This window comes from Pongo abelii, chromosome 13 (genome assembly GCF_028885655.2).
Source record: "Pongo abelii isolate AG06213 chromosome 13, NHGRI_mPonAbe1-v2.0_pri, whole genome shotgun sequence".
NCBI lineage: Eukaryota > Metazoa > Chordata > Mammalia > Primates > Hominidae > Pongo > Pongo abelii.
Window position 1 is genome coordinate 39,283,052 of NC_071998.2, and position 26,772 is coordinate 39,309,823.

The window sequence follows — 26,772 nt, forward strand, 5'->3', positions numbered from 1 at the left end:
CATCATGTCTACCCAAGACTTTGTAGCGTAGAATCGGTAAGATAAACAGGTTGCAGTCGTGAGAGAAATTCCTCGAAGGTCAGGGTACTTCCTGAATTTGCTGTTGTGCCCCAGCAACTTACCTTCCACAGACAATTTATTTGGAAGTGTAAAATGCAGTAAGTCATTGAAAATTAAAGAACCTATAGATTTTTTCCCCCTCAGTTTACTTAGAAAAACATCTGTTTGGTACCTACTGCTCTGGGGACAGTTAAGATAATTAAGACTATCTTCCCTCTTCTAGGGAGATCTCAGCTGGTATAAGATTTTTAGAAAGCACACTCATAAAACTGCAGGTGCAAGGCAGGAAATGATGAGATACGAGACACAAAGATGGTGCTATGGTCTGAGGGTTTGTGTATACCCCCTAGATTCATATTGAATTCTAATCACCAAGGTGATGGTATCAGAGGGTGGGGCCTTTGGGAGGTGATTCTGTCACATGGGCTCTGTCCTCATGAATGAGATTAGTGTCCTCATAAAAGAGGCCCTGGAGAGAGCTGCCTTGGCCCTTCCACCATGTGAGACACAATGAGAAGCTGCCATCTATGAAGCAGACAGCAAGCCCTCACCGATATCAAATCTGCTGCTGCACTGATCTGGGACTTGCCAGACTCCAGAACTGTAAAAAACAAATTTGTTTTGTTTATAAGCCACTAGTTTTTATGATACGTCTGTTATATCAGCCTGACTGGACTAAGACAGGTGGCTACCCTCTGTAGATGTGTGGGTGCCTATGCAGCTACAGAGAGAAGGGATTTTTCTAATGTTTCATTTCTTTTTTGACAGGGTCTCGCTCTGTCACCCAAGCTGGAGTGCAGTGGTGCAATCGCAGCTCACAGCAACCTCCAACTCCCAAGCAGCTATGATTACAGGTGTGCACCACCATGTCCAGATAATTTCTGTGTGTGTGTATGTATGTATATACGTGTGTATGTATGTATGTGTATACACACACACACACACACACACATATATATACACATACATATTTTTAAGTAGAGACAAGGTTTCACCATGTTGGCCAGGCTGGTCTTGAACTCCTGGCCTCAAGTGATCTGCTCGCCTCAGCCTCCCAAAGTGCAAGGATTACAGAAGTGAGCCACCATACCTGGCCTAATATTTCTTGTTTTGAATCCAGAGATAGAACTGTTAAAATTTACACAAGATTGGGAATCCCTAGAAATCATCTAGTTCACCACTAGATGAAGAAACAGAGGCCTAGAGAGGTGAGGAGACCTTCCTGAGATTGTGCGGCAGGCCTTCTATCCGACTCCTGGACTGTGTTCTTTCCCCCATACCTGCTACTTGTTCAGCTGGGCACCTTGCTACCTCCTTCGTTTCTTTGCTCACTTATTTTTTCCCCTTCATTTTTGTTTTTCCTGAGGTAGTAGTGAGAGGGTAGGAGCAGACTATTTGGAAGGGAGGGTTCTAAAAAGATAACCTAAAAATGGACCCCTGGAAGCTCAGTATGGGATGTAGTGTTATATGATCCAGTTCTTCACTCTTTCATGTATCTGGCTGACTCACCCATGCCACTTGACAGTGCCCTCCCATGAGAGAACGGTTATACTTCCCCCTCCTGGCTTTGGCCATGTGAGTTATTCAGCTGACAAAAATGAGACAGATGTTACAATAACAATCAGAAAAGAAAAACAAGTTCACTCACAACAGCATCAAAAAGAAGAAAATACTTAGGAATAAACTTAACCAAGGAGGCTACTATGGTTCAGATGTTTGTCTCCTCCAAAACTCATGTTGAAATTTAATTGCCATTGTAACAGTAGCAAGAGGTGATCAGGCCATGAGGGCTCTGTCCTCATGGGTTGGATTAATGCCATTATAAAAGGGTGAGTTCAGCCCTTATTTGTCTCTTTGTGCTTTTGAAGAGCATGTGAAGACAAAGCTTTCCTCCCTTTTGGAGGATGCAAAGGAGGACTGTGAACCACTAAATTTCTGTTCATTATAAATTACCTAGTCTCAGGTATTCTGTTATAGCAGCACAAAATGGACTGAGAGACAAAAATCTTGAACACGGAAAATGACAAAATACGGCTGAAACAAATTAAAGAAGATATAAATTCATGGGAGGACATCTCATGTTTACAGATTAGGAGACTTAATACTGTTAGGATGTCAATACTACCCATAGTGATCTACAGATTCAATGCAATCCCCATCAAATCCCAATGATATATTTTGCAAATAGAGAATCTCATGCTAAAATTTGTATGGAATATCAAAAAACCCAGAATAACCAAACAACCTTGAAAAAGAACAAAGAGGATTCATAGTTCCTGATTTCAAAACTTAATACAAAGTGATAGTAATCAAAACAGTACTGTACTGGCATAAAACAGACACAGAGAACAAAAGAACAGAATAGAGACTGGAAGCAGACTTTTAAATATATAGTCAAATGATTTTTGACAAGGTTGCTAAGACCATTCAATGGGGAAAGGACAGTCTTGCCAACAAATGGTTCTGGGAAAATGGATATCCATATGCAAACAAATGACTTACACTATACACAAAAATTAACTCAAAATGGATGAAAGGCCTAAACCTAAGAGCTGAAAGTATAAACCTCTTACAAAAAATCACAGGGGAAAACTTTAATGATATTGGATTTGGCAATGATTTCTTAGATATGACACTAAAATATAGGCAACAAACGAAAAAAATAAAGTGGATTCCATCAAAATTTAAATCTTTGACACATCGTAAGACACTATCAAGTGAGTGAAAAAGCAACTCACGGAATGAGAGAAAATATTTGCAAATCATAGATCTGATAAGAGATTAATATCCAGAATATATAAAGAACTCTTAAAATTTGATAACTAACAAACAACCCGGTTTAGGCAAATGCCCAAATAAGCAAAGGACTTGAGCAGACATTTCTCCAAAAGAGATACATGAATGGCCAATAAACACATGAAAAGATGCTCAATTGATCATTAGGAAAATGCAAATTAAAGCCACCATGAGTTACCACTGCATACCCACCAGGATGGCTATTATTAAAAGAAACCCAAAATATAAATGTTGGCAAATATGTGAAAAAATTGGAACCCTTGTGCATTGCTAGTGGGAATATAAAATGGAACAGCTGTTGTGGAAAACAGTATGGTTGCCCCTCAAAAAATTAAATATAGGATTATCATATGCTCCAGCAATTCCACTTTAGGGTATATATTCAAAAGAATTGAAAGCAGGAACTTTAAAAGATATTTGTACACCTATGTTCATAGCAGCATTATTCATAATACCCAAAAGATTTAAACCACTCAAATATCCAATAATCGATGGGTAGATAAACAAAATGGGGTATATATGTATGATGGAATATTATACAGCCTTAAGGAATGACATTCTGACATATGCTACAACATGGATGAGCCTTGAAAACATTATGCTAAATGAAGGAAGTCAGATATAAAAGGACAAATATTGTATGATTCCACTTATATGAGGTACCTAGAGCAGCCAAATTCATAGGAACAGAAAGTGGAATGGTGGCTACCAGAGGCTGGGAGAAGGGAGGGAGGGGGAGTGCAGAGTTTCAGTTGATGAAAAAATTCTGGAGACAGTGATGATAGCTGCACAACAAGGTAGATGTATGCAATGGCATCAAGCTGTGCACTTAAAAAGAGTTGAAATTGTAAATTTTATGTATCTCTTACCACAATAAAAAACTGAGGCAGAGATGCTAATGTACCAGTTCCAAACCTAGACCTCAAGAGATCTTGGGAGCTTTTGCTTGTGCTCTTGTGCCTTTGCCATTATATTAGAAAGTCATGCCGGGACTGGCCTGATGATCCCAAGAGGAAGATGAGAGAAATGTGGAGAACAGTCAAGTCACTCCAGCCAAACCCAGCTTAGATCAGCTGAACTAAGTAAGATCAGTAAGAACAATTGATTGTTGTTTTAAGTTACCACGTTTGGGCTTTTTAAAATGCAGCATGTGTATGTGTGAGGTGACAGCTAACTGATACATTTAGGGAGAGGTATCTTCCAGCTTTTCCACTTGGCCAATGGATTGAAGGCCTGGAATAGGACAGAGCTGCTACTTGTGTGCTGACCCAGCTCTTGCCTGACCTGTATCCTCTTTTTTTTTTTTTTTTTTTGAGGCAGGCTCTCATTCTGTTGCTCAGGTTGGAGCGTAATGGTGCAATCATAGCTCACTGCAATCTTGAACTCCTGGGCTCAAGTGATCCTCCCACCTCAGCCTCCCGAATAGCTAGGATTACAGGCATGTGCCACCACACACAGCTAATTAATTTTTTTAGTAGAGATGGAGTCTTGCTATGTTGCCCAGGCTGGTCTTGAACTCCCTGCCTTCAAGTGATCCTCCCTCCTCAGCTTCCCAAAGTGCTGGGATTACAGGTGTGAGCTACCTTGCCTGGCCCTGTATCACCTTATTCAAGGTACTCAGGAGAAGCAGTCTCACCACAAGCTCCTGGCGGCATCTAGGCATCTACATGCCACGAGGTCCATGGTGGTGTCACTGCACTCCTGTTCTGAAATGAGGGTAGAAATGGCCTTGGGGAGAGAAATCAGTCCACTGGGGATCTCCTGGGATCCGGGCACCTATACCCTCCAACCCTAAATGTAGCCTGGAGTAAAATGCTGGTTCTATTTTCCAATAAAAGCCAGGAAAACTATATGTGTATGAAGGCAAATATACTTTTAAAACTGCAGCTGAAAGAAATAAAGCTTTTTAGCCAGACTGAAATAGGCAAATGCATGTCTCCCTATCACATCTACTTTGAAGGAAAAAAAAGGGCCATACGCTATCAAGGTGCTGGCTCCATGAATCCTGTTTGGTCAGCCCTGGTGAGGCTGATGAGATTTAAGTCGGTAAATACGAACCTTACTATTCCTAAGCACATTTGCCAGGGAATCTTTCATATTTTCTCCTAGTTCTCATTTTCCCAACTGTCTTAGGATTTTCTGAGAGTATTTAGGCAGAAAAAGGGGTGGTTAGCAGCCCCTGGGTTGGTCTCTATGGCTGAAGAACTTATCTGAGAGCCAGAAACCTTAGTCAGCTAAATAAGAGGAATACTAAATCAGAAGAATATTTGCACAAAAATTACATCCAAATTCCTCCCTCCTTCTTGGAATCAGAGGCCATAGTGAGTAGCCAGGAAACCTCTCTTGGCCCATGTGAGCCTTGGGTCTTGGTCCTGTTCCCAGGGCCTCCCAGCCTGCTATTCCTCGTGCAGATGAGAATAGGGTAGAGATGTTTCCAAGGGCAGGCCTGCCATGGATGTGGAGTTCTTGGAACTCAAGACCCAGGAGAAGAAGCAACTAACAGGCCTTTGAGAAGCTGCCTTCATAGTACAGGCATACCTCATTTTCTCATTTTATTGTGCTTTGCTTTATTGCACTTCATAGATCCTGCATTTGTTACAAATTGAAGGTTTGTGGCAACCCTGTGCTGAGCAAATCTATTGGCATGATTTTCTAACAGTGTGCATACTTTATGTCTCTGTGTCAAATTTTCAAAACTTTTCATTATTATCTGTTATGGTTATCTGTGATCAGTGAGCTTTGATGTTACTATTGTAATTGTTTTGGGGTACCATGAACCATGCTCATGTAAAAAGATGAACTTAATTGATAAATGTTGTTTGTATTCTGACTGCTCAACTGAATGGCTATTTGCCCATCTTGCTCCCTCTCCTGGGGCCACCTCCCTATCCCCTGAGATGCAGCAATATTAAAATTAGGCTAATTAATAACCCTACAGTGGCATCTAAGTGTTCAAGACAAAGAAAAACTTGCACATCTTTCACTTTAAATCAGAAGCTAGAAATGATTAAGCTTAGTGGGGAAGGTATGTCAAAAGCCAAGATAGGTCTCTTGTGCCAAACAGCCAAGGTGTGAATGCAAAGAAAAAGCTCTTGAAGAGCATTAGAAGAGCTACACCAGTGAACACAAAAAATCGATAAGAAGTAAAATAGTCTCATTGCTGATACGAAGAAAGTTTTAGTGGTCTGGTTAGAAGATCAAACCTGCTACAACATTCCCTTAGGCTAGTGCCTAATCCAGAGCAAGCCCTACCTCTCTTCAATTCTATGAAGGCTGAGAGACGTGAGGAAGCTGCAGAGGAAAAGTTGGAAGCTAGGAGGAGGTTGGTTTGTAAGGTTTTAGGAAGGAAACAGTCTCTCTTACATAAAAGTACAAGTTAAAGCAGCAAGTGCTGATGTAGAAGCCGCAGCAAGTTATCCAGAAAATCTAGCTAAGATCACTGATGATGGTGGCTATGTTAAACACAAGAGATTTTCAGTGTAGATGAAACACTCTTCTATTGGAAGAAGATGCTATCTAGGAGTTTGATAACTAGAGAGAAGTCAATACCTGGCTTCAAAGCTTCAAAGGACAGGCTGACTCTCTTGTTAGGGGATAATGCACCTGGTGACTTTAAGGTGAAGCCAATGGTCATCTCTAGTTCCAACAATCCTAGGTCCCTTAAGAATTACGCTACATCTAATCTGCCTGTGCTCTATAAATGGAACAACAAAGCCTGGTTGACAGCACATCTGTTTATAGCATGGTTTACAGAACATTTTAAGATCACTATTTTGTTACCTACTGCTCAGAGAAAAAGACTTCTTTCAAAATATTACCGGTTATTGACAATGCACCTGTCTACCCAAGACTTCCGATGGAGATGTACAAGGAGATTCTTATTTTCATTTCTGCGAATATAACATCCATTCTGCCGTCCATGGATCAAGGAGTGATTTCAACTTTCAAGTCTTACTCTTTAAGAAACAAATTTCATAATGCTATAGCTGCCATGGATAGTAATTTCTAAAATGGATCTGGGAAAAGTAAATAGAAAATGTTCTGGAAAGGATTCATCATTCTAGATGCCATTAAGGACATTCATGATTCATGGGAGGAGGTCAAAATACCAACATGAACAGGAATTTGGGAGAGGTTGATTCCAACCCTCATGGATGACTTTGAGGGGTTCAAAACTTCAGTGTTGAGGAAGTCACTGCAGATGTGGTAGAAATAACAAGAGAACTAGAATGAGAAGTAAAGCCTGAAGATGTGACTGAATTGCTGCAACGTCATAATAAAACTTGAATGGATGAGGAGTTGCTTTTTATGGATGAGCAAAGAAAGTGGTTTCTTGAGATGGAATCTACTCTTGGTGCAGTTGCTGTGAACAGTGTTGAAATGATGACAAAGGATTTAGAATATTATATAAACTTAATTAATAAAGCAGTGGCAGGATTTGAGAGGACTGACACCAATTTTGAAAAAAGTTCAACTGTGAGTAAAATGTTACCAAACAGCATCACATGCTACAGGGGACTCCTTCACGAGATGAATCAATCAATGCAGCAAACTTCATTGTTGTTGTCTTTTAAAAACTGCCAGAATCATTCCAATATTCAGCAACCATCAACATGAAGGCAAGACCCTCCACCAGCAAAAAGATTAGATTTGCTTAAGGCTCAGATAATTGTTAGCATTTTTTAGCAATAAAGTATTTTTAAACTAAGGCATGTATGTGTTTTCTTTTAGATGTATTGGTGTTGCACACTTAGTGGATTACAATATAGTGTAAACATAACTTTTACATGTATTGGGAAACCAAAAATATTGTGTGACTCGCTTTATTGCAGTATTTGCTTTATTGCAGTGGTCTGTAACTGAACCCAAAGTATCTTGAGGATGTAACTGTAAAGCCTCTGAAACTTATCAAGGCTAAGATCAGTTTTGTGGAAAAATTTTTAAAAACTCCTGGTTTTGTTACTGCGAAGGTTAGTTACACAGATTCATGACTCTGAAGGAGAACTCTAGGTTTCAGTAGGGTTCTCTGGCCTCAGTTTTCTAACTTGCAAGTGAGCATATTTGATGATTTCAAAGGTTCATTTATGTTCGAATGAAATAACCTTTAAGGTGCTTTTACGTTGCCAAATTTCTTAACATCATCTCCAACTCATTCTCACCTCTCCTCTTCTCTCTCCCACAAAGCCAAGTGCCAGGGCAAAGTGGACCTATTTAAATCTATATTGCTTGGGTTGACATATAGTGAAACGGAACTAAGTCAATGAAGGGCTCATGGAAGAAATGTTATATATGAAGGTTATTTAGGCTTTTCAACCTGGCAATGCAGCTGGTTCCATTGTCAGTAGTTGGTCCTAGTTTGCAATTTGCTTTTCCCACACTTCAGAAGCTGCTTTATTGCGCCCTCTCAGAGATCCCAGCAGCAACTGGCACCTGCCCCCTCCCTGCAGAGCTCTGAGTCTCAGCTCCTTGTGGCCTCTCCTCCAAGCTTCGAAATTCTAATAATCCTGAGGGGAAAAATGGCAGATAGGAGACAGAACTAACTTGCAGCTTCCACTCAGATGTACAGAGCAGCATGTGAAGACTCACATTGTGATTTTCTGTTCCAAGAACTACCACAGGAACATACTAGGAAAGGCCAGAGAATCCTCAGACCCTTTCAAGGAAGCAGCTTGCCACTGCAGGTGCCATGAGACAGCCAAAAAACTGGGAGTGCCCAAAGTGTGAGAGGGTGAGAATCTGCTCCCAAATGCACATCCTTACTGGGGAACCTGAAGGTCTAGATCACAGGAGAAGGATGTGACCTTACCAGGAGCTGAGATTAATTTAGAGAGCTGAGAAAAATGTAGGGGTAGAAGAAGTAGTGGGAAGAGCCCTGTTGGCTCTCAGTTCCTGGGGTAGCCATTTCCGACTTTGTCTTACAGGGGTCCTTGGAGAGGGCTGCCAGTGGAATTGGGGAAAGACCACAAGGAGTAGGAAATTTCCAAATGAACTTTGTAATAATTTTGACTGGATGTGAAGTTTCCTGGACAGAATCCTGGGGAGGGGGGTTAACAGGGAGTGCAGACAGGAGCACAGAAGCCATGGCAGGTGGGGAGGTGTGAAACCTGAAAGCGCTGCTTGCTTTCTCAGCTGGGAGGCTTGTAGCCTGGGCCAAGTTCTCAGCCCTGCTCACTGGCTGCCTGCAAATAAACTTGGTGCTGTTGGTGGGGCATGGGGGAGTGAGACTGGCCTTTCGGGCTGCATGGGAGCTGGGTGAAGCCTGTCGCTGCCAGCTTTCCCCACTTCCATGGCAACTTGTATGACATAGCAGAGGCAGCCATAATCCCCCTGGGAATATAACTTTGTTGGCCTGAGAACTACACCCTATCCCCTATAGCAGTCCCAGCAAGCCCCACCCAAGGAGAGTCTGAGCTCAGACACGCCTAACCTGCACCCACCTGATGGTCTTTCTCTACCCGCCCTGGTAGCTGAAGACAAAGGACATAATCTCTTGGGAGATCTGTGGCCCAGCCCACTGCCTGAGAAACCCCAATACTTATCCAGGTGACCCTAGGGCAAGCTTGTATACTCCCTATACTACCACAGCTGATGATCTCTTGAAAGTACCACCTCCTGGCTGGAGGTCAACCAACACAAAACCAGCACACTAAACAGAACTACAACCAAGGACCCTCACAGAGTCCACTTCACTTCCCTACTACTGCCACCAGAGCAGGTACTGGTATTCATGGCTAAGAGACCTGAAGGCAAATCACATCACAAGACTCTTTACACACTCTCCTCAGTACCAGACAGAAGCCCAGTAGCTCCACTGGATGGCTAAACCCAGAAGAGAAATAACTATCACTGCAGTTCAGCTCCCAGAAAGCCCCATCCCTAGGGGAAGTGGGAGAGCACCACATCAAGGGAGCACACTGTGGGACAAAAGAATCTCAACAGCAGCCCTTGAGCCCCAGATCTTCCCTCTGACATAGTCTACCCAAATGAAAAGGAACCAGAAAAACAATCCTGGTATTATGACAAAACACTCCCCAAAGATCACACTGGCTCACCAGGAACGGCTCCAAACCCAGAAGAAATCTCTGAATTGCCAGAGAAAGAATTCACAACGTTAATTATTAAGTTACTCAAGGAGGCGCCAGAGAAAGGTGAATACCAACTTAGAGAAATCAAAAAAAATGATACAGGATATGGATGGAAAAGTCTCCAGAGAAATAGATAGCATAAATAAAAAACAATCATAACTTCTGGAAATGAAGGACACAGAGAAATGCAAAATACACAGGAAAGTCTCAACAGAATAAAACAAGTAGACGAAAGAACTTCAGAGCTTGAAGACAAGTCTTTTGAATTAACCCAATCTGACAAAGAAAAAAAAGATTAAAACAAATGAACAAAGACTTCAAGAAGTTTGGCATTATGTTAAAAGATCAAACCTAAGAATAATTGATGTTCCCAAGGAAGAAGATAAATCTAAATGTTTGGTAAACATATTTGAGGGAATATTCGAGGAAAACTTCCCTGACCTTGCTAGACATCTAGACATCCAAATACAAGAAGCTCAAAGAACACCCAGGAAATTAATTGCAAAAAGATCATCATCTAGGCACATAGTCATCTGATTATCTGAAGTCAAGACAAAGGAAAGAATCTAAAGAGCTACAAGCCAAAAGTATCAGGTAACCCATAAAGGAAAACCTACCTGATTAACAGCAGATTTCTCAGCAGAAACCCTACAAGCTAGAAGTGATTGGGGTCCTATCTTGAGCTTCCTTAAACAAAACTATTATCAGCCAAGAATTTTGTATCCAGTGAAGCTAAGCATCACGCATGAAGGAAAGATAGTCTTTTTCAGACAAACAAATGCTGAGAGAATTCACCACTACCAAGTCAGCACTACAAGAACTGCTAAAAGGGGCTCTAAATCTTGAAACAAATCCTCAAAATACACCAAAATAGAACTTTGTAAAGCATAAATCTCACAGAACCTATAAAACAATAACACACACACACACACACACACACACACACACACACACACACACACGTATTCAGGCAACAACTAGCACAATGAATAGAATAGTATCACACCTCTCAATACTAATGTTGAATATAAATGGCTTAAATGCTCCACTTAAAAGATGGAGAATGGTGGAATGAGTAAGAGTTCACCAACCAAGTATCTGCTGTCTTCAAGAGACTCACCTAACACATAAGGACTCACATAAACTTAAGGTAAAGGGGTAGAAAAAGGTGTTCCATGCAAATGAACACCTAAAACAAGCAGGAGTAGCTATTCTTATACCAGACAGACTTTAAAGCAACAGCAGTTAAAAAAGACAAAGAGAGACATATATAATGATAAAAGGACTAGTCCAACAGGAAAATATCATAATCCTAACTATGCACGTAATACTGGAGCTCCCAAACTTATAAAACAATCATTACCAGACTTAAGTAATGAGATAGATGGCAACATAATAATTGTGGAGACTTCAGTAATCCACTGAGAGCACTAGACAGGTCATCAAGACAGTCAACAAAGAAACAATAAACTTAAACTATAACCTAGAACAAATGGATTTAACAGATATTTGTAGAATATTCTACCCAACAACTGCAGAATATACATGCTATTCATCAGCACATGGAACATTCTCCAAGATAGTCTATATTATAGGCCATGAAACAAGTCTCAGTAAATTTAAGAAAATCAAAATTACATCAAGTACTCTCTCAGACCACAGTGGAATAAAATTGGACATCAACTCCAAAAGGAACCTTCAAAACCATGCAAATACATGGAAATTAACCTGCTCCTGAATGACTGTTGTGTCAACAATGAAATCAAGGTAGAAATTAAAAAATTCTTTGAACAGAATAATAATAGTGACACAGACTATCAAAACCTCTGTGATACAGCAAAGGTGGTGCTAAGAGGAAAGTTTACAGCATTGAATGTCTACATTAAAAAGTCTGAAAGAGCACAAATAGACAATCTAAGGTTACACTTCAAGGAATTTGAGAAACAAGAACAAACCAAACCCAAACCCAGCAGAAGAAAGGAAATAATAAAGATCAGAGCAGAACTAAATGAAATTGAAACAAAAAATAGATAAATGAAACAAAAAGCTGTTTCTTTAAAAAGATGAAACAAAACTGATAGACCATTAGTGGGTTAACAAAGAAGAGAGAAGATTCAAGTAAGCTCAATTAGAAACAAAATGGGAGATGTTACAACTGATACCACAGAAATACAAAAGATCATTCAAGGCTACTATGAACAGCTTTACATGCACAAACTAGAAAACCTAGAGGTGATGGATAAATTCCTGGAAATATACAACCCTACTAGATTAAACCAGGAAAAAACAGAAACTCTGAACAGATCAATAACAAGCAGTGAGATTGAAATGGTAATAAAAAAATTGCCAACAAAAAAAGTCCAGGACCGGATGGATTCACAGCTGAATTCTATCAGACATTCAAAGAAGAGTTAGTACCAATCCTACTGAAACTATTCCAAAAAAAAAAAAGAGAAAGAGGGAGTCCTCCCTAAATCAGTCTATGAAGCCAGTATCATCCTAATACCAAAACCAGGAAAGGACATAAAGAAAACTACAGACCAGTATCACTGATGAATATCAATGTAAAAACCCTCAACAAAATACTAGCTAACCAAATCCAACAGCATATCAAAAAGATAATCCACCTTGATCAATTGAGTTTCATACCAGGGATGCAGGGATGGTTTAATATTCACAAGTTAATAAATGTGATACACCACATAAATTAAAAAAAATCCCATGATTTCAATTGATGCAGAAAAAGCACCTGACAAAATCCAGTATTGCTTTAGGATTAGAACCCTCAGTAAAATTGGCATAGAAGAGACACACCCTGAGGTGATAAAAGCCATCTATGACAAATCCACAGCCAACACTATACTGAATGGGGAAAAGTTCTCCCTGAGAACCAGAACAAGACAAGGATGCCCACTTTTACCGCTTCTCTTCGACATAGTACTGGAAGCCCTAGCCAGAGCAATCAGACAAGAGAAAGAAATAAAGGATATCCAAATTGGCAAAGAGGAAGTAAAACTGTTGCTGTTCACCAATGATATAATCATATACCTAGAAAGCCCTAAAGACTCTTCCAAAAAGCACCTAGAACTGATAAATGAATCCAGCAAAGTTTCAGGATACAAAATTAATGTACACAAATCAGTAGCCCTGCTATACAACTACAGCAACCAAGCTGAGAATCAAATCAATAACTCAACTCCTTTCACAACAGTTGCAAAAAAATTAAAATACTTACGAATATACCTAACCAAGGAGGTGAAAGACCTCTACAAGGAAAACTACAAAACACTGCTGAAAAAATCATAGACGACACAAATGGAAACACTTTCCATGCTCAAGGATGGGTAGAATCAATATTGTGAAAATGACCATACTGCCAAAAGTCATCTAAAAACTCAAGCAATTCCCATCAAGATACCACCATCATTCTTCACAGAATTAGAAAAAACAATTCTAAAATTCATATGGAACCAAAAAAGAGCCCACATAGACAAAGCAAGACTAAGCAAAAAGAACAAATCTGGAGGCATCACATTACGTGACTTCAAACTATAAGGCCATAGTCACCAAAACAGCATTGTACTGGTATAAAAATAGGCATAAAAGACCAATGGAACAGAACAGATGACCCAGAAATACAGCCAAATACTTACAGCCAACTGATCTTCAACAAAGCAAACAAAAACATAAAGTGGGGAAAGGACACCCTATTCAACAAAAGGTGCTGGGATAGTTGGCAAGCCACATGTAGGAGAAAGAAACTGGATCCTCATCTCTCACCTTCTACAAAAATCACTCAAGATGGATCAAGGACTTAAATCTAAGACCTGAAACCATAAAAAATTCTAGAAGGTAACACTGGAAAAACCCTTCTAGACATTGGCTTCAGCAAAGATTTCACGACCAAGAACCCAAAGCAAATGCAATAAAAACAAAGATAAATAGACGGAACCTAATTAAACTAAAAAGCTTCTCAACAGCAAAGGAAATAATCAGCAGAGTAAACAGAAGCTTGCAGAGTGGGAGAAAATCTTCACAAACTATGCATCTGGCGAAGGACTAATATCCAGAATCTATAAGGAATGCAAACAAATAATCCTATCCATAAGTGGGCTAAGGACATGAATAGACAATTCTCAAAAGAAGATACACAAATGGCCAACAAACTTGTGAAAAAATGCTCAACATCACTAATTATCAGAGAAATACAAATCAAAACTACAATGTGACACCACCTTACTCCTGCAAGAATGGCCATAATCAGCAAATCAAAAGATAATAGATGTTGGCATATACGTGGTAGAAAGGAACACTTTTACACTGCTGGTGGGACTATGGAAGACAGTATGGAGATTCTTTAAAGAACTGAAAATAGATCTACCATTTGATCCAGCAATCCTGCTACTGGGTATCTACCCAGATGAAAATAAGTCTTTATATATAAAAAAAGCACTTGCACATGCATGTTTATAGCAGCAGAATTTGCAACTGCAAAATACGGAACCAGCCCAAATGCCCATCAATCAATGAGTAGATAAAGAAACTGTGGTGTATATATATACCATGGAATACTACTCATCCATAAAAAGGAATGAAATAATGGCATTTGCAGCAACCTGAATGGATTGGAGACCACTATTCTTAGCGAAGTAACTCAGGAATGCAAAAACCAAACATTTTATGTTCTCACTCATAAGTGGGAGCTAAGCTATGAGGATGCAAAGTCATAAGAATGATACAATGGACTCTGGGGACTCGGAAGGAAGCATGGGAGGGGGGTGATGGATAAAAGACTACACATTGGGTACAGTGTACACTGCTTGGGTGATAGGTGCACCAAAATCTCAGAAATCAGGTCACTAAAGAACTTATCCATATAGCCAAACAATACCTGTTCCCCCCAAACCTATTGAAATTAATAATAAAAAAGGTAATTTCTAATAATCCCAACCTCTTCCCTTGTTCCCTCAGCCCTAGTGATGGTAGCTGCTTTCAGTAGTTGCTACCTCTATGATTGCTCCGTTAAGTATCACAGAACTTTTGCAGTTCTCCAATACTTGTTTAACCAAGTCCTATTATATTCTATCTGTTAAAAAAAAAAAGGTTATTTAGGAATGATACAGGCAGAGAGCAGGGATATACAGTAGGAAGGGGAGGGTATTCTGGAAGAAGCAGTGTAAGCAAAGGTGCAAAGATGAGAAAACTTGTAGTGCGGCTGGGAGTAAAAACTATTGACTTGGTTGGAACTTGGGAAACATAGATACAGCCAGCATTGTGGATAGGAGTTGTAATGGAGAGGGCCTTGAAGGCCAGAATCTGGTCTTTTGGCAATCCCTGAAGATGTCTGAAGATGGGAAGTGGTGTTATCCAAGTTGGTTTTAGAAGGATCATTAAGGTGGTTCTTTGCAAGATTCACTAGCTTGAGAGAGTCTGTATCAGTTCAAATGTGGCAAAAAAGAGAGACATATTTGCAAAAGCAGCTCTGATGGAGTGTGAGGAGGAAAGGGGAGGATGCAAATAAGAGCTAAAGAGTTTGGAACACGAGTGAGACCATGAACAGAAATGGGTAAGTCAGTAAGAGAAGCTCTTCCTTATCACCACCCCTGTGGATAGAAAAATGTAGTTTTAATTTTCTTTCATTTAAAGGTTGTGATGGAACCCCAAGATGAAAAAATCCATCAGGATGATAAAGATGGAAGCTAGTTAGAAATAAGAGCTGGAGACACAGATTTTGGGAACTTGTCTTATAGGTACGTGTGGACAAAAGCATCAATGACAAGAGATCAGGCCTCAGGACGAAACACTGGAAGAACTCTAGAATTCAGTGATTGAAGAAGGAAGAAGAGATATCAAAGGAGCCTGAGAAGAAATGATTTGAGAGAGAAGAGGAAAATTGAGACTATGTAATAACATGGAAGCTTAGAAAGAAAAAAATTTTAAAGAGGCAAGATGGCAAATAAGTGGCTAATAAGAATTGTTGGAATGGATTAATGGTTTCATTTGTTTATGAAAATAACTGACCAAACATATTTTTCTCATAATAGTCTCCCCACCTCTGGTAATATAAAAGGTGAACTTCATTCTGACTCATGTTGGAATGATAAAAAATCCAAAGGTAGTGAAATCAGAAATAAAAGCATTTTGTATAATCAAAATATTACATTCAATGCCATGGACACCTATCTCTTTATATAATTTAGGAGAGCATTTACTTGTGGATCTTGAATATTTAGAAGTATACTAACAACTGGGTTATTAAGAAGATAAATAATTAAAGAGGTTGAGTAACAATGCTTCAAATTTTGCAAAACAGAATGAATAGATCTTGGCCAGAAAACTCTTAAAACAACTTGACTGAGGATTCTAGCTTCCATTGATGGTGAATAACTTAGTTGGACTTACCTTCCTGCAGATAGCAATCATAAAATCTAAACAAAAACAAAACAAACCCCGAGAAAAACAATTACTACTTGAAAACACTGAAGAATTACCAAAAACAGTGGCAGAAATAGGACAGGTATCTAGCCTAGAAACCTGGGAATTGCAACAGGTATAATCTACCAGCTTGTGGTTTTTTGCCTGAAAATGGCTTAAGGAACTGGAAAGCTTATAGCTTTATTGGCTTGTGATTTCAGAGGTCAGAGTATGGGGGCTGTTAGGACAGCTGGTAAGTTTAGGAGCAAGTCACAGAAGAGCAACAAAGGTGATGAACTTCAGATTTCTGCATAAATTTTACCAGATTTTTAGCAGGCAGACCCCAGAGGACCCAGCAAAAGAGCAGCAGCTAGAAGCTAAAAGAACAGAGCAGAGATTTCAGTTGCTGCCCACTGCAGGGAAGATAGAGGCTAGAGTTTGAGTTAATTGCTTGTTAGACCAAAAATAAATGTTCTTCAGAGGAACATAATGTAATTCGGAGCCTCTATATACATACATCTATAATGTTCAAAACCAGTTGACAAGAATAATCAAAAACCACTAGACAGGAAATGAGACCAACATTTCAGCAAAAGAGCTGTCAACAAAAACCAATCCTGAGATGATACAAATGCTGCAGTGAGTGGACACTGACTTTAAGCAGCTATTATAAATATGTTTAAGGACATGAAAATACACTCATAATAAATGAACAGATAGAGTGTATCAGTAGAGAAGTAGAAACTATAAAAACTTCTAGAGCTTAATAATATGAAAAATGAAATGAAAAATTTACTAGACAATCTTAACAGAAGATTAGAGATGGCAGGACTGTCACTGAACTTGAAGTTCCACATAAATTATCCATTGTGAAAAACAGAAAAAATTGAAAAAAAATTGAGGTCTAATATATGTCTAATTAGAGGCCATGAAAGAAAGAAGAAAATAACTGAAAAATATTGGAAGAAATAAAATCCTTAAACTTCCCAAATTTTGGGATATCTGAAAGTTCTAAAAAGTTTACAAACCACCTATGCACATCATAGTCAAATTGCTGGAATTAGTAGATAGCAGAGAAAGAAAAAATATTGAAAGCCAGGACAGAAAAAAAGCTAGACTACATATAAGGAAACAATGATGTGAATGATGGTTGACTTCTTATAGGAAACAAAGGAAACCAGGAGATAATGGAACTATTACTTTAAAATGCTGGGGAAGCATAAACTGGTGAACCCGGAATTTTCATCTAGATAAACCCTCCTTTAAAAATGAAATTTACTGCTTCCAGCTATGAGGAGGTAACAACAGGACTGAATTTATTCTCTTGCCATAAATACTAGAAAATGGGATAAAAATGTATGAAACAACTGTTTTCAGGTATTAGACAATAGAAACTAGAGAGGACTGTGATCCCTGAAAGAAAGGAAACAGACTAGGTGAGCTCTGCAGTTTCCCTGGAGGCACATTGTGAGCTGCAAAGCATGGAAGGGTGTGTTAGTTTTCTAGGGTTGCCATAAGAAAGTACCACAAACTGGGTGGCTTTGGCTTGTATAAGATGAATTTATTGTCTGATAGTCCTGGAGGCTAGAAGTCCGAGACGAAAGTGCTGGTAAAGTTGGTTCCATTTGAGGACTGTGAGAGAAGAATCTGTTTCATGCCTCTCTCCCAGTTTCTGGTGGTTTGCTGGCAATCTTTGGTGTGCCTTGGCTTGCAGATGCATCACTCTGCTCTGTCTTTATGTTCACACGGTGTTCTGCCTTGTCTGCATGTCTGCGTATATCTAAATTTCACCTTTCCATAAGGACACCAGTCATGTTGGATTAGGGTCCATGTGAATGACCTTATCTTAAGTTGATCATCTACAAATACCTTATTTCCACATAAGGGCACATCCACAGGTACTGGAGATTAGGATTTCAACATCTTTTGTGGGGATACAATTCAACCCATAACAGAGGGATATCCCAAACAGAGCACAATAGTCTAGACAAATTGATGAGACAAAGAAGAGAGTTTGAAGAGGCGGAGGCAACTGGACACTATTGAGCAGAATTCTGGAGTTGAGGGTACTACACAGAAAAAGAGCTCCCAAAATCTGCATAAATTCCTCTTGAGATTTTGCCCAACTGAAGATGTACGTACATCAGGTTAAAATCTGCAAGGTTTAGCAAAGAGCAACCAGGAAGCTGTGAGCTTTATATTTTCCAAACTTCAAATAGGGCTGGAAGGCCTTTGAGTTCTGACCAGCAAGAGTGGAATGTAATTGTTGATCATCCAGAGAATTTAATAGAGACCCCAGAAAGGCCTTAGAGTAAAGGCTACTCTAGATTTGCTCTAACTATGCTTAAAAACATCAAATTTAACTTTGAATAACTTAACTAATAGAAGAAAACCCCAACAATCTTTAAAGGAAGATAACAAAACCTAGACATTTGATGTAAAATCTGCACTGACCAGTATATAGCCAAATATTACTTGACAAGTCAAGGAGGAAAATGTAATACACAATGAGGACGAAAATCAGTCAATGGAAACAGATCCAGAAATGACAAGGATGATGGAATTGGTAGACAAGGATATTAAAACAAAGTGTTAAAATACGTTAAGAATTTAAAGAAAAACATGCGCATACTGAGGAAGAAAATGGAAGTAATAAAAAATCAACTGGACTTCTAGAAATGATATATATTTTCTGAAATAAAAAATTCACTGGATAGGATTAATAGCAGATTAAACATTATAGAAAAAGATCTGTGAAATCCAAGATATAATAATAGAAATTAGCCAAAGTAAAGCAGAGAGAGAGAAAAAAGACTAGAAAAAAAAATCAAGTAGTCAAATACATGTTAGACAAGGTGAATACATGGGTGTGTGTCTGTTAAAATTATGCAGTTAAGATGTATGTATTTCAGTCAGGCATGGTGGCTCACGCCTGTAATCCCAGCACTTTGGGAGGCAGAGGCGGGTGGATCACGAGGTCAGGAGTTCAAGACCAGCCTGGCCAAGATGGTGAAACCCCATCTCTACTAAAAATACAAACAATTAGCCTGGCATGGTGGCAGGCGCCTGTAGTCCCAGCTACTCAGGAGGCTGAGGCAGAGAATTGCTTGAACTCAGGAGGCAGAGGTTGCAGTGAGCTGAGATCACACCACTGCACTCCACCTGGGCGACAGAGCAAGACTCCATCTAAAAAAAAAAAGATGTATGTATTTCAATATATATACATTTTACCTAAAAGAATAACTGAGTAGGATGGAGTAGGGCATAGGTGAAAGTACAAATGAAATAAGAATGGCAGAAGGTGGTGATTAGGGCATGGGGGTTCTCTATATACCATCAGGTTTATTTTGTATATATGTGAAATTACCCATAATAAAAAGAAAAACACATTTGCACTGTTTAAATCATCAGGAATGACTCTGTGTCTAAACAATTGCTTTTACATACTTCGCCTATTCAGCTCTATTTTCTAAAAAGTTTTAACAGGTTTAAAACAATTGCTGTACCAGCCTATTTAAAAATATTTTCCCAAATATTTTATAATTTGTCCAACTTAAAAATTCCTGCTGGTAGGTTCACTTTCATTCATGCAGCTCTGTTGCATTCAGAGATTACTTTCATTTGTGCTCAATACCTTTGCTTCTGACTTTAGGTTGGTTGCTGTGTGTGGCAGAATCTGCTAGTCCCTTCATATCTGTCCTCCTCTTACAGGAAAAGAACCTCTGAACTTGAGGTACATAGTTTCTTGGAATAGAGATTTTTCCAACTTTCCTTGCAAGAAAGTGTGGAGCATGTGGTTACATTCAGTAGAGAGGGAGAGGGCTGTGCACACCTCCTGAAACCTATCTTTAAAAGGATTTGTTCCTCTTGCCTCTTCTTCTATCCTGCTGTTGAGAACATGTATGTACAGCAAGCCATCCTGGCCTAGGTGGATAAGGGCAACACTCCAGAGATGTCAGAGCAAGAGGAGATTAAAGACATTTTGCCTTGGTCTCTAGAGGATATGGTGTCAGACCAGGCCTGGAACATCTTCCTCTGGACCCTTACTTGAAATTGGAATATACTTCTGCCTTCTTTAAGCTACTGTTGCTGGAAGTCTTTGTTAAAAGTTGCTGAATGTATATCCTAACTACAACAATCCTAACATAGCCTCTCATTCCTGAGGCAATGTCTCTCTGCTGTAGAGGTGACTGTATTTCCCTTCACATCGGGACAGTGACCTCAGGGAATGTGCTTCTAATAAGCGTGACTGTTCATTTTGAATTGAAAACACTTTTAGGAAAGTCCACTTCCAACAGTAAAGGGAAAGATCAAAATAAATTAATTATAACCAAAGTAAATGAACAAAATTGTCAGCCATCTGCCTTTTCTGTCACTAATCTGTTTTTCAAGGCTTTTAACTGAATACATAGCTTATTTTATAAAAGCTTTGTGTTCAGAATTGGTATTCTTAGCACATGTAGTACAGGCCCCTGTGCTTTTATGTACATATTTATGTGTATGTCTCTGTGTGTATACAGTGCTCTCTATGGATTGCCAGCAGCAACAGTCAAAATAAGGAATTTAACATGAATCCCCACTGTGTATGTTCCCAGTGAATAATTATCCATGTTTCACTGCTAATGAGAAAACCTGGCTTGTAACAGGTTCCTTTCTGTCACGGACATTTCTCATTTGTTAAAATAAATGAAGTGTCCGTCATTTTTTTTTTGTTTTGTTTTTTGAAGGCAAGCAATCTCTCTGTGTGCCATTTACAAGGACACCAAAAAACACGTGCTAATAATGTATTCCACGCCTCTGAGAGGCCAAATAATAAACCTTTCCCACCCCCCTCCTTTTCCTTCAATGAAGAAGTTCACAGTATTTAAGGCAGGAGGTTAGCATCTCTCTTTTCTGTTTCCCTCCCAGCTACGTATGTGCGGAGCATTTCCACCCCAGGAAAGAGGCCACCAGCAGGCAGTGACAGTGCTCTCTCCTCCCCAGGCCTCAGCTATTAAAGGGCTTGGGTTAGTGAGGTGGCTGAGGAGGACACAGCACTTGGGAAGGCTGCTTTGCTAACGAGTGTTCCGGCAGCAGCAGGCCTCTCTCTATCAACCCTTCTTAACCAGTGAAAGAAAATATTGTCTTTAGGTCCCATTCCTAGGCCTAAAGTGGTTCTAAACTGAGCCAAAGCCAGGTGTGATTCACATATATGTAAGGTTTCCTCTCCCTAGTTTCACCTATTTTTTAAAAAATATCTGGAAAGTACGAAAAGTTTAGAATGGGACAGATGTACCCAATAAGAAAACCAAATTACACATGAAGTTGCCCCCTTTTAAAAATGTGTGATTGACATATGTTTATTGCGGCACTATTCATAATAGCAAAGACTTGGAACCAAGCCAAATGTGCAACAATGATAGACTGGATTAAGAAAATGTGGCACATATACACCGTGGAATACTATGCAGCCATAAAAAATGATGAGTTCATGTCGTTTGTACGGACGTGGATGAAGCTGGAAACCATCATTCTCAGCAAACTATCGAAAGGATAAAAAACCAAACACCACATGTTCTCACTCATAGGTGGGAACTGAACAACGAGAACACTTGGACACAGGAAGGGGAACATCACACGCTGGGGCCTGTTGTGGGGTGGGGGGAGGGGGGAGGGATAGCATTAGGAGATATATCTAATGCTAAATAACGAGTTAATGGGTGCAGCATACCAACATGGCACATGTATACATATGTAACAAACCTGCACGTTGTGCACATGTACCCTAAAACTTAAAGTATAATAAAAAAAAAGAGACTAGAAAAATATAACAAAATATTCAAAGTTATAATAGGAGAAAAAAATTTGTGATTGATTTTTTTTTAATCTTAAACACCAGAAAAGACATCTCTCTGAATGGGTCTAACATCCCCAAGTACTGATATGAAATAGGGAAAAGGAAACACTAAAGACCAGGGGGTTCCCCTCATTATTTGCTCCAACTATGACAGAATCAATGGCCTCCAGCAAGGACAGGGCATCAGTCCAGATGTAACCTATAATGTGCCACCAATTGACATCCTTGCTTTTTCCCATTGACTTCACTGACTTTCTGCATGTTTGTCTCTTGATTTTACATTGGCTTCTGTGACTGAACAGCCTGACTCAGGGAAACAGCCTGAGTTGGACAGATGAGAAGGACATGGGGGAAGAAAACTGGGAGCCCTGGCAGCTCTGGCTTCACTTCCTTGCACCCTCAGCAGAAGATGCTAACTTTAAAATTGGTAGCATAAGGTTGCCTTTGTGGCGCCTGTCTCTAAAGAAGCTCTGAATTCACAATACAAGGGTCATTATATAGTGGATTTTTTGTTGATTCAAAGGTCTGAAAATCACCAAGATTTTTGGCAAGCGGCTTAATTTGTGGGCTTCCTTGTAGGATAGGTCAAGCCAGCTCAGGCATTCATTAGCTGCCAGTCACTTTGAGTGAGCCACACAGCCAAAGTTCATTTTGATGTGTTCTTAGCCTTAATAAGCAGAAGCAAGAATTCTGAGTGCACGTTTTTTCTCCTCTCCCCCCTCTCCAGCCAAACAGCTCAGAAAAAGGCATCTGAGCTTGATAAACAGATTGCACAGAGTAAAAGCTGTAAATGGACTGAACCCAGTTCACGAGGAAGAATCCTCTGAAAATAAGAATATACAATCTAAAAGAGGAGTAGAAAAAGTAGTACTCTGGGAATTTTCACTTATTTAACTGCTTTCTAAAGGAAAAGAAAGCTGTGGCTGATTAGGACATGCTGTGTAAAAGTATGAAAGATGTGGCATTATTACTTCATGAGCTGGCTCCAGGCCTGTCAGCATTTTCATTACAATCCTCTATTTTTCACAGAGTTAAACTTACTATAAAAATGATGTGTGTCGGGATGAAACTTGGCACTTGGTGTAGTCAGTCTGGGAGTCCTTTCCTTAATTTAACTTTCCCAAACTGGAAAACACTCAGTCCTGTAAACTTTATAGAGGGATCTCCATTTTGCTCGTGGTATATGGTGTGTATGGGCCTCACTCTAAGGCCATGGGGTGACTGAGCAAAAGTAGGGAAGTCGTTTCAGTGCCTTTTCTGGCTCCTTCCATTTCTGGTTTGGCATTCTCTTGGGTGGCAGAGATGGTCGCTAAAGAGCTTAGAACGAGTGGGAGCTGGCACCACGCAGCTGGCTGAGAGGAATGATTAATTCATATTGGAAAAACTCAGTTACTCCCTCCCATTTGTCAGCTGGACCCTAGAAGGCTGTGGGAGAAGACAAGCAACTTTAATTTTCACTCCGATTTCTGGGACCTCCCAATAAGCTGGTCAAATAACTGGGCCAAGATGATTCCCATGTACATTTTCCCAAAGAAAACTAACTTTAAGACATTCCTGGAAAAATAAAACTATCCAAGCCCATTTTCCATTCCCCAAATGTCTCTTCACCCCTAGCGTAAGCTTTGGGTTTCCATTGGCAGGGGGTATGCTAACGTCTCCCATGATCCTGGGCATCTGGTAGAAGAACTTGATATATTTCTCAGCATGAAAAGTAGCTCCATCCAGATTTATGACTTGATTAAGGCCTTGCATTTTCCAAAATGATTGGGTTACTGTGTGGTTACTACCTTCACCCATACCCTAGGACTTGGTTATTCTCTTACAGGTGAAGATGAGATGCCTGCTCCTGATACTATGCACACACAACTATGAAAATGTGACTGTACTATAAGATAGAGTTTGGCCGTATTAAACAACATGCTTCTCCAGGATTGACTGGGCCACCTCTAGGGGGTAGCAGGCAGGCAGGCTCTAGGAAATTAGTCCAATTTTAAAAATTCACAGTAGTGTTGACCAGAATTGAACCTATCTCACGAGGATAATACACAGAGTTCCCATATGTCCTTCTCTGCCAGTAGGCTCTTGGCCTAAAATATACCTTTTAAAAACACATCAGCATTTTTTTTTAAAGTTTCAACTTTCTGGGTTTATAAGTCCCTAGTTGACTCTACCCTCAGGCTGCTGGCAGGTGCCAGCTGGCCTGCAGGAGGGAAGACCAGGATGACCCTAGGGAGGCCTGGATGCAGGCTACCTGGAGGTAATTTCATTCCACAGATGAGATGGCCTTTTAATGAACTCTAGAATGTGGATCATACTTGGGTCATACCATACTTTTGAGAGTCCTAGGTCAGAAATTCCCCTCTTTGTGTATACTTATCTATCACACGCACCAAGATTAGATTCTGTAAGGAATGAAATTGATGTTTCACATTTGGTCTGAAATAGGACATTATTTTAGGACTTTCAAGGAAGCGCTCTATAATCAAGGTGCTGCTGCTCTGAGAAGAAAACAACAGTTTCAGAGGAAAACCCGTGGACTCTATGAATATTCTCTTCTCTTGAGTGATACAGCTGTTCTCATCCCCTCACTCCAGCCAATGGAAAGGCAAGCTAGAAAATATACAGATCAGCTTGGAGGAAAAACAAAAGCCAGCAGCAGCTCCGAGCCAGCATGCCTTAGGAACTCAGGCTAAGTTTCACTCTGATTTTGGGTGAGAGCCTTTGCAAAAGAAATAACGCCCTTTACCCTAACACAAAAAAAGAACCTTCGCTCACAGCCCTGTCTACATCCCATTTCATTTCTCTTCTGCTGAACCAAAGCCACAGCATAGCAGTGGATATGAAGAATGGCTAATATTCCTAGCAGGTATCCCGGGAGGCCTCACTGGGCACAGCACAGGGTTCAGCGGCAAACCACAGGAAGGAGCCGCTGCTGACTAGGAATTCCACGGTGAGCAGTGGGGGCGGAGCTACCGGGGGAACGCGAAGACCTTTCCTGGATTTATTATTCCCACATAAGTCTCCTGGGTCTTGAGGCTCCAGAAACTTCACAACAAAGCAAAGAAAATAACAAACAATGTGAGGGAAGTAAAGACGGGGGAGAGGTGAGTGGTGAGCTGAAGTAGGGATGAGAGGCATGGCAAGGGAGGAAGAGGAGGAGTAAGGACAGAGGTGTCTGAAAGGATCTGGCTGGCTCGCTCCTGGGATAAGAATATGCTCTGGCAGGTGATGTCTGGCCTTTGGCAGCCAAGCCCAAAGAGCGAATGGTTTTTCAAGGACCCATAAATAGATAGGTCCTATAAAGAAACATCAGAAATCCATCCACAGCCCTTACTGGAAATGTCACAGCATCAATGTGATGGGCATCCGAAGGGCAGACAGTTGTCCAAATGCCTGCTGTTTGTCTTGCAACCTACATTTCTAGTATTGATTTGTTTTGGCTCCTAATCTTCTTTGGGTGTGGTTCTCAATTTGCCTTGGATTTATATACTCCAGAGACTCCTGTGGAGCATTTAGTGGACTCTCTGATGGCTTAAGGAAGAAGTGGCCTGGTTCAGATTCTTGGGTCCAATTCTGACCTTCCGAGATTCACGTGGACTTAGGAGCCCTAAAACCAATGCAGTCTCCTTAGGCAACCTGGGATGCAGGCCAATTTAGACCTGGATGAGGCAGAGCACATGCTGTTCTGCTGGGAACTGATAACTTGATTGAATCAGTTCTTTTTGGGCTTCCCTATTTTCCATAGCACTCACATTGCATGAAGGTGGAGGGTCTACAATGGGAAATGCATATCAAAAGAGGGATGTGTATATGATCTCTGTATAACAAGGGATGTGTATGTGATCTTTGTATAATGAATGGAAGTGAGAACTAAAGTTTCCACAGAGCTTCTCAAAGGCATTACAAGGACAGCAGATTTGAAAGCCTAAATCCAGACGTGGACAGAGCAAGTATGCTTACTATGGGACAGAAATTATGCCTGTTATCCAGTAACATTACTGGGCACCTGTATTCTGCTTTAAAATGTACAATTAGCATTTCATTAGAGTTTGCTCTTAGATCTTTCTAAAGACCAAAGCTGAGAAACCCTAGAATATAGAGAAGGAAAACCAACCTTTTCCTACAGTAATGAGATTTTTTCCCCTTAACATTTATTTTTGGATTATGATGGTGGGGGTGGGAATTGGGAATGAACAGTGTTTACAATAAGGTGTTTACATATTGCCATCTGACTCTTCACTCTTGTCAAAAAATTATTAAAAACAAAGTAGTCAAAACATGTTTGTCATTGTTGGTAAAAAGGCCAGAGCAGGAGTTGGCAAACTTTTTTTTTTGTTGTTTAAGGGCCAGATAGTGAATATCGTAGACTTTGTGAGCCATATGGTCTCTTGTCACAACTACTCAACTCTACCACTGTAACTTGAGATCAGCCATAGACAATATGTAAACAAATGGGTGTGGCTGTGTCCCACTAAAATCTTATTTATAAAGGGGTGGTGGTCTAGACTTGGCTTCAGGACCAACTCCTGGTTGAGGGTATGAGATCATTAGAGTTTCTGTATGCTGAGAACAAATGGCCTA

At 40.0% G+C, this 26,772-nt stretch overlaps 1 protein-coding gene across 9 annotated transcripts in view; it reads right to left on the minus strand.

Annotated features, from left to right (window-relative positions):
• Positions 1 to 26,772, minus strand: part of ADAMTSL1 (ADAMTS like 1) — a 1,026,435-nt gene that overhangs the window by 23,668 nt on the left and 975,995 nt on the right. The window lies entirely within an intron of this gene.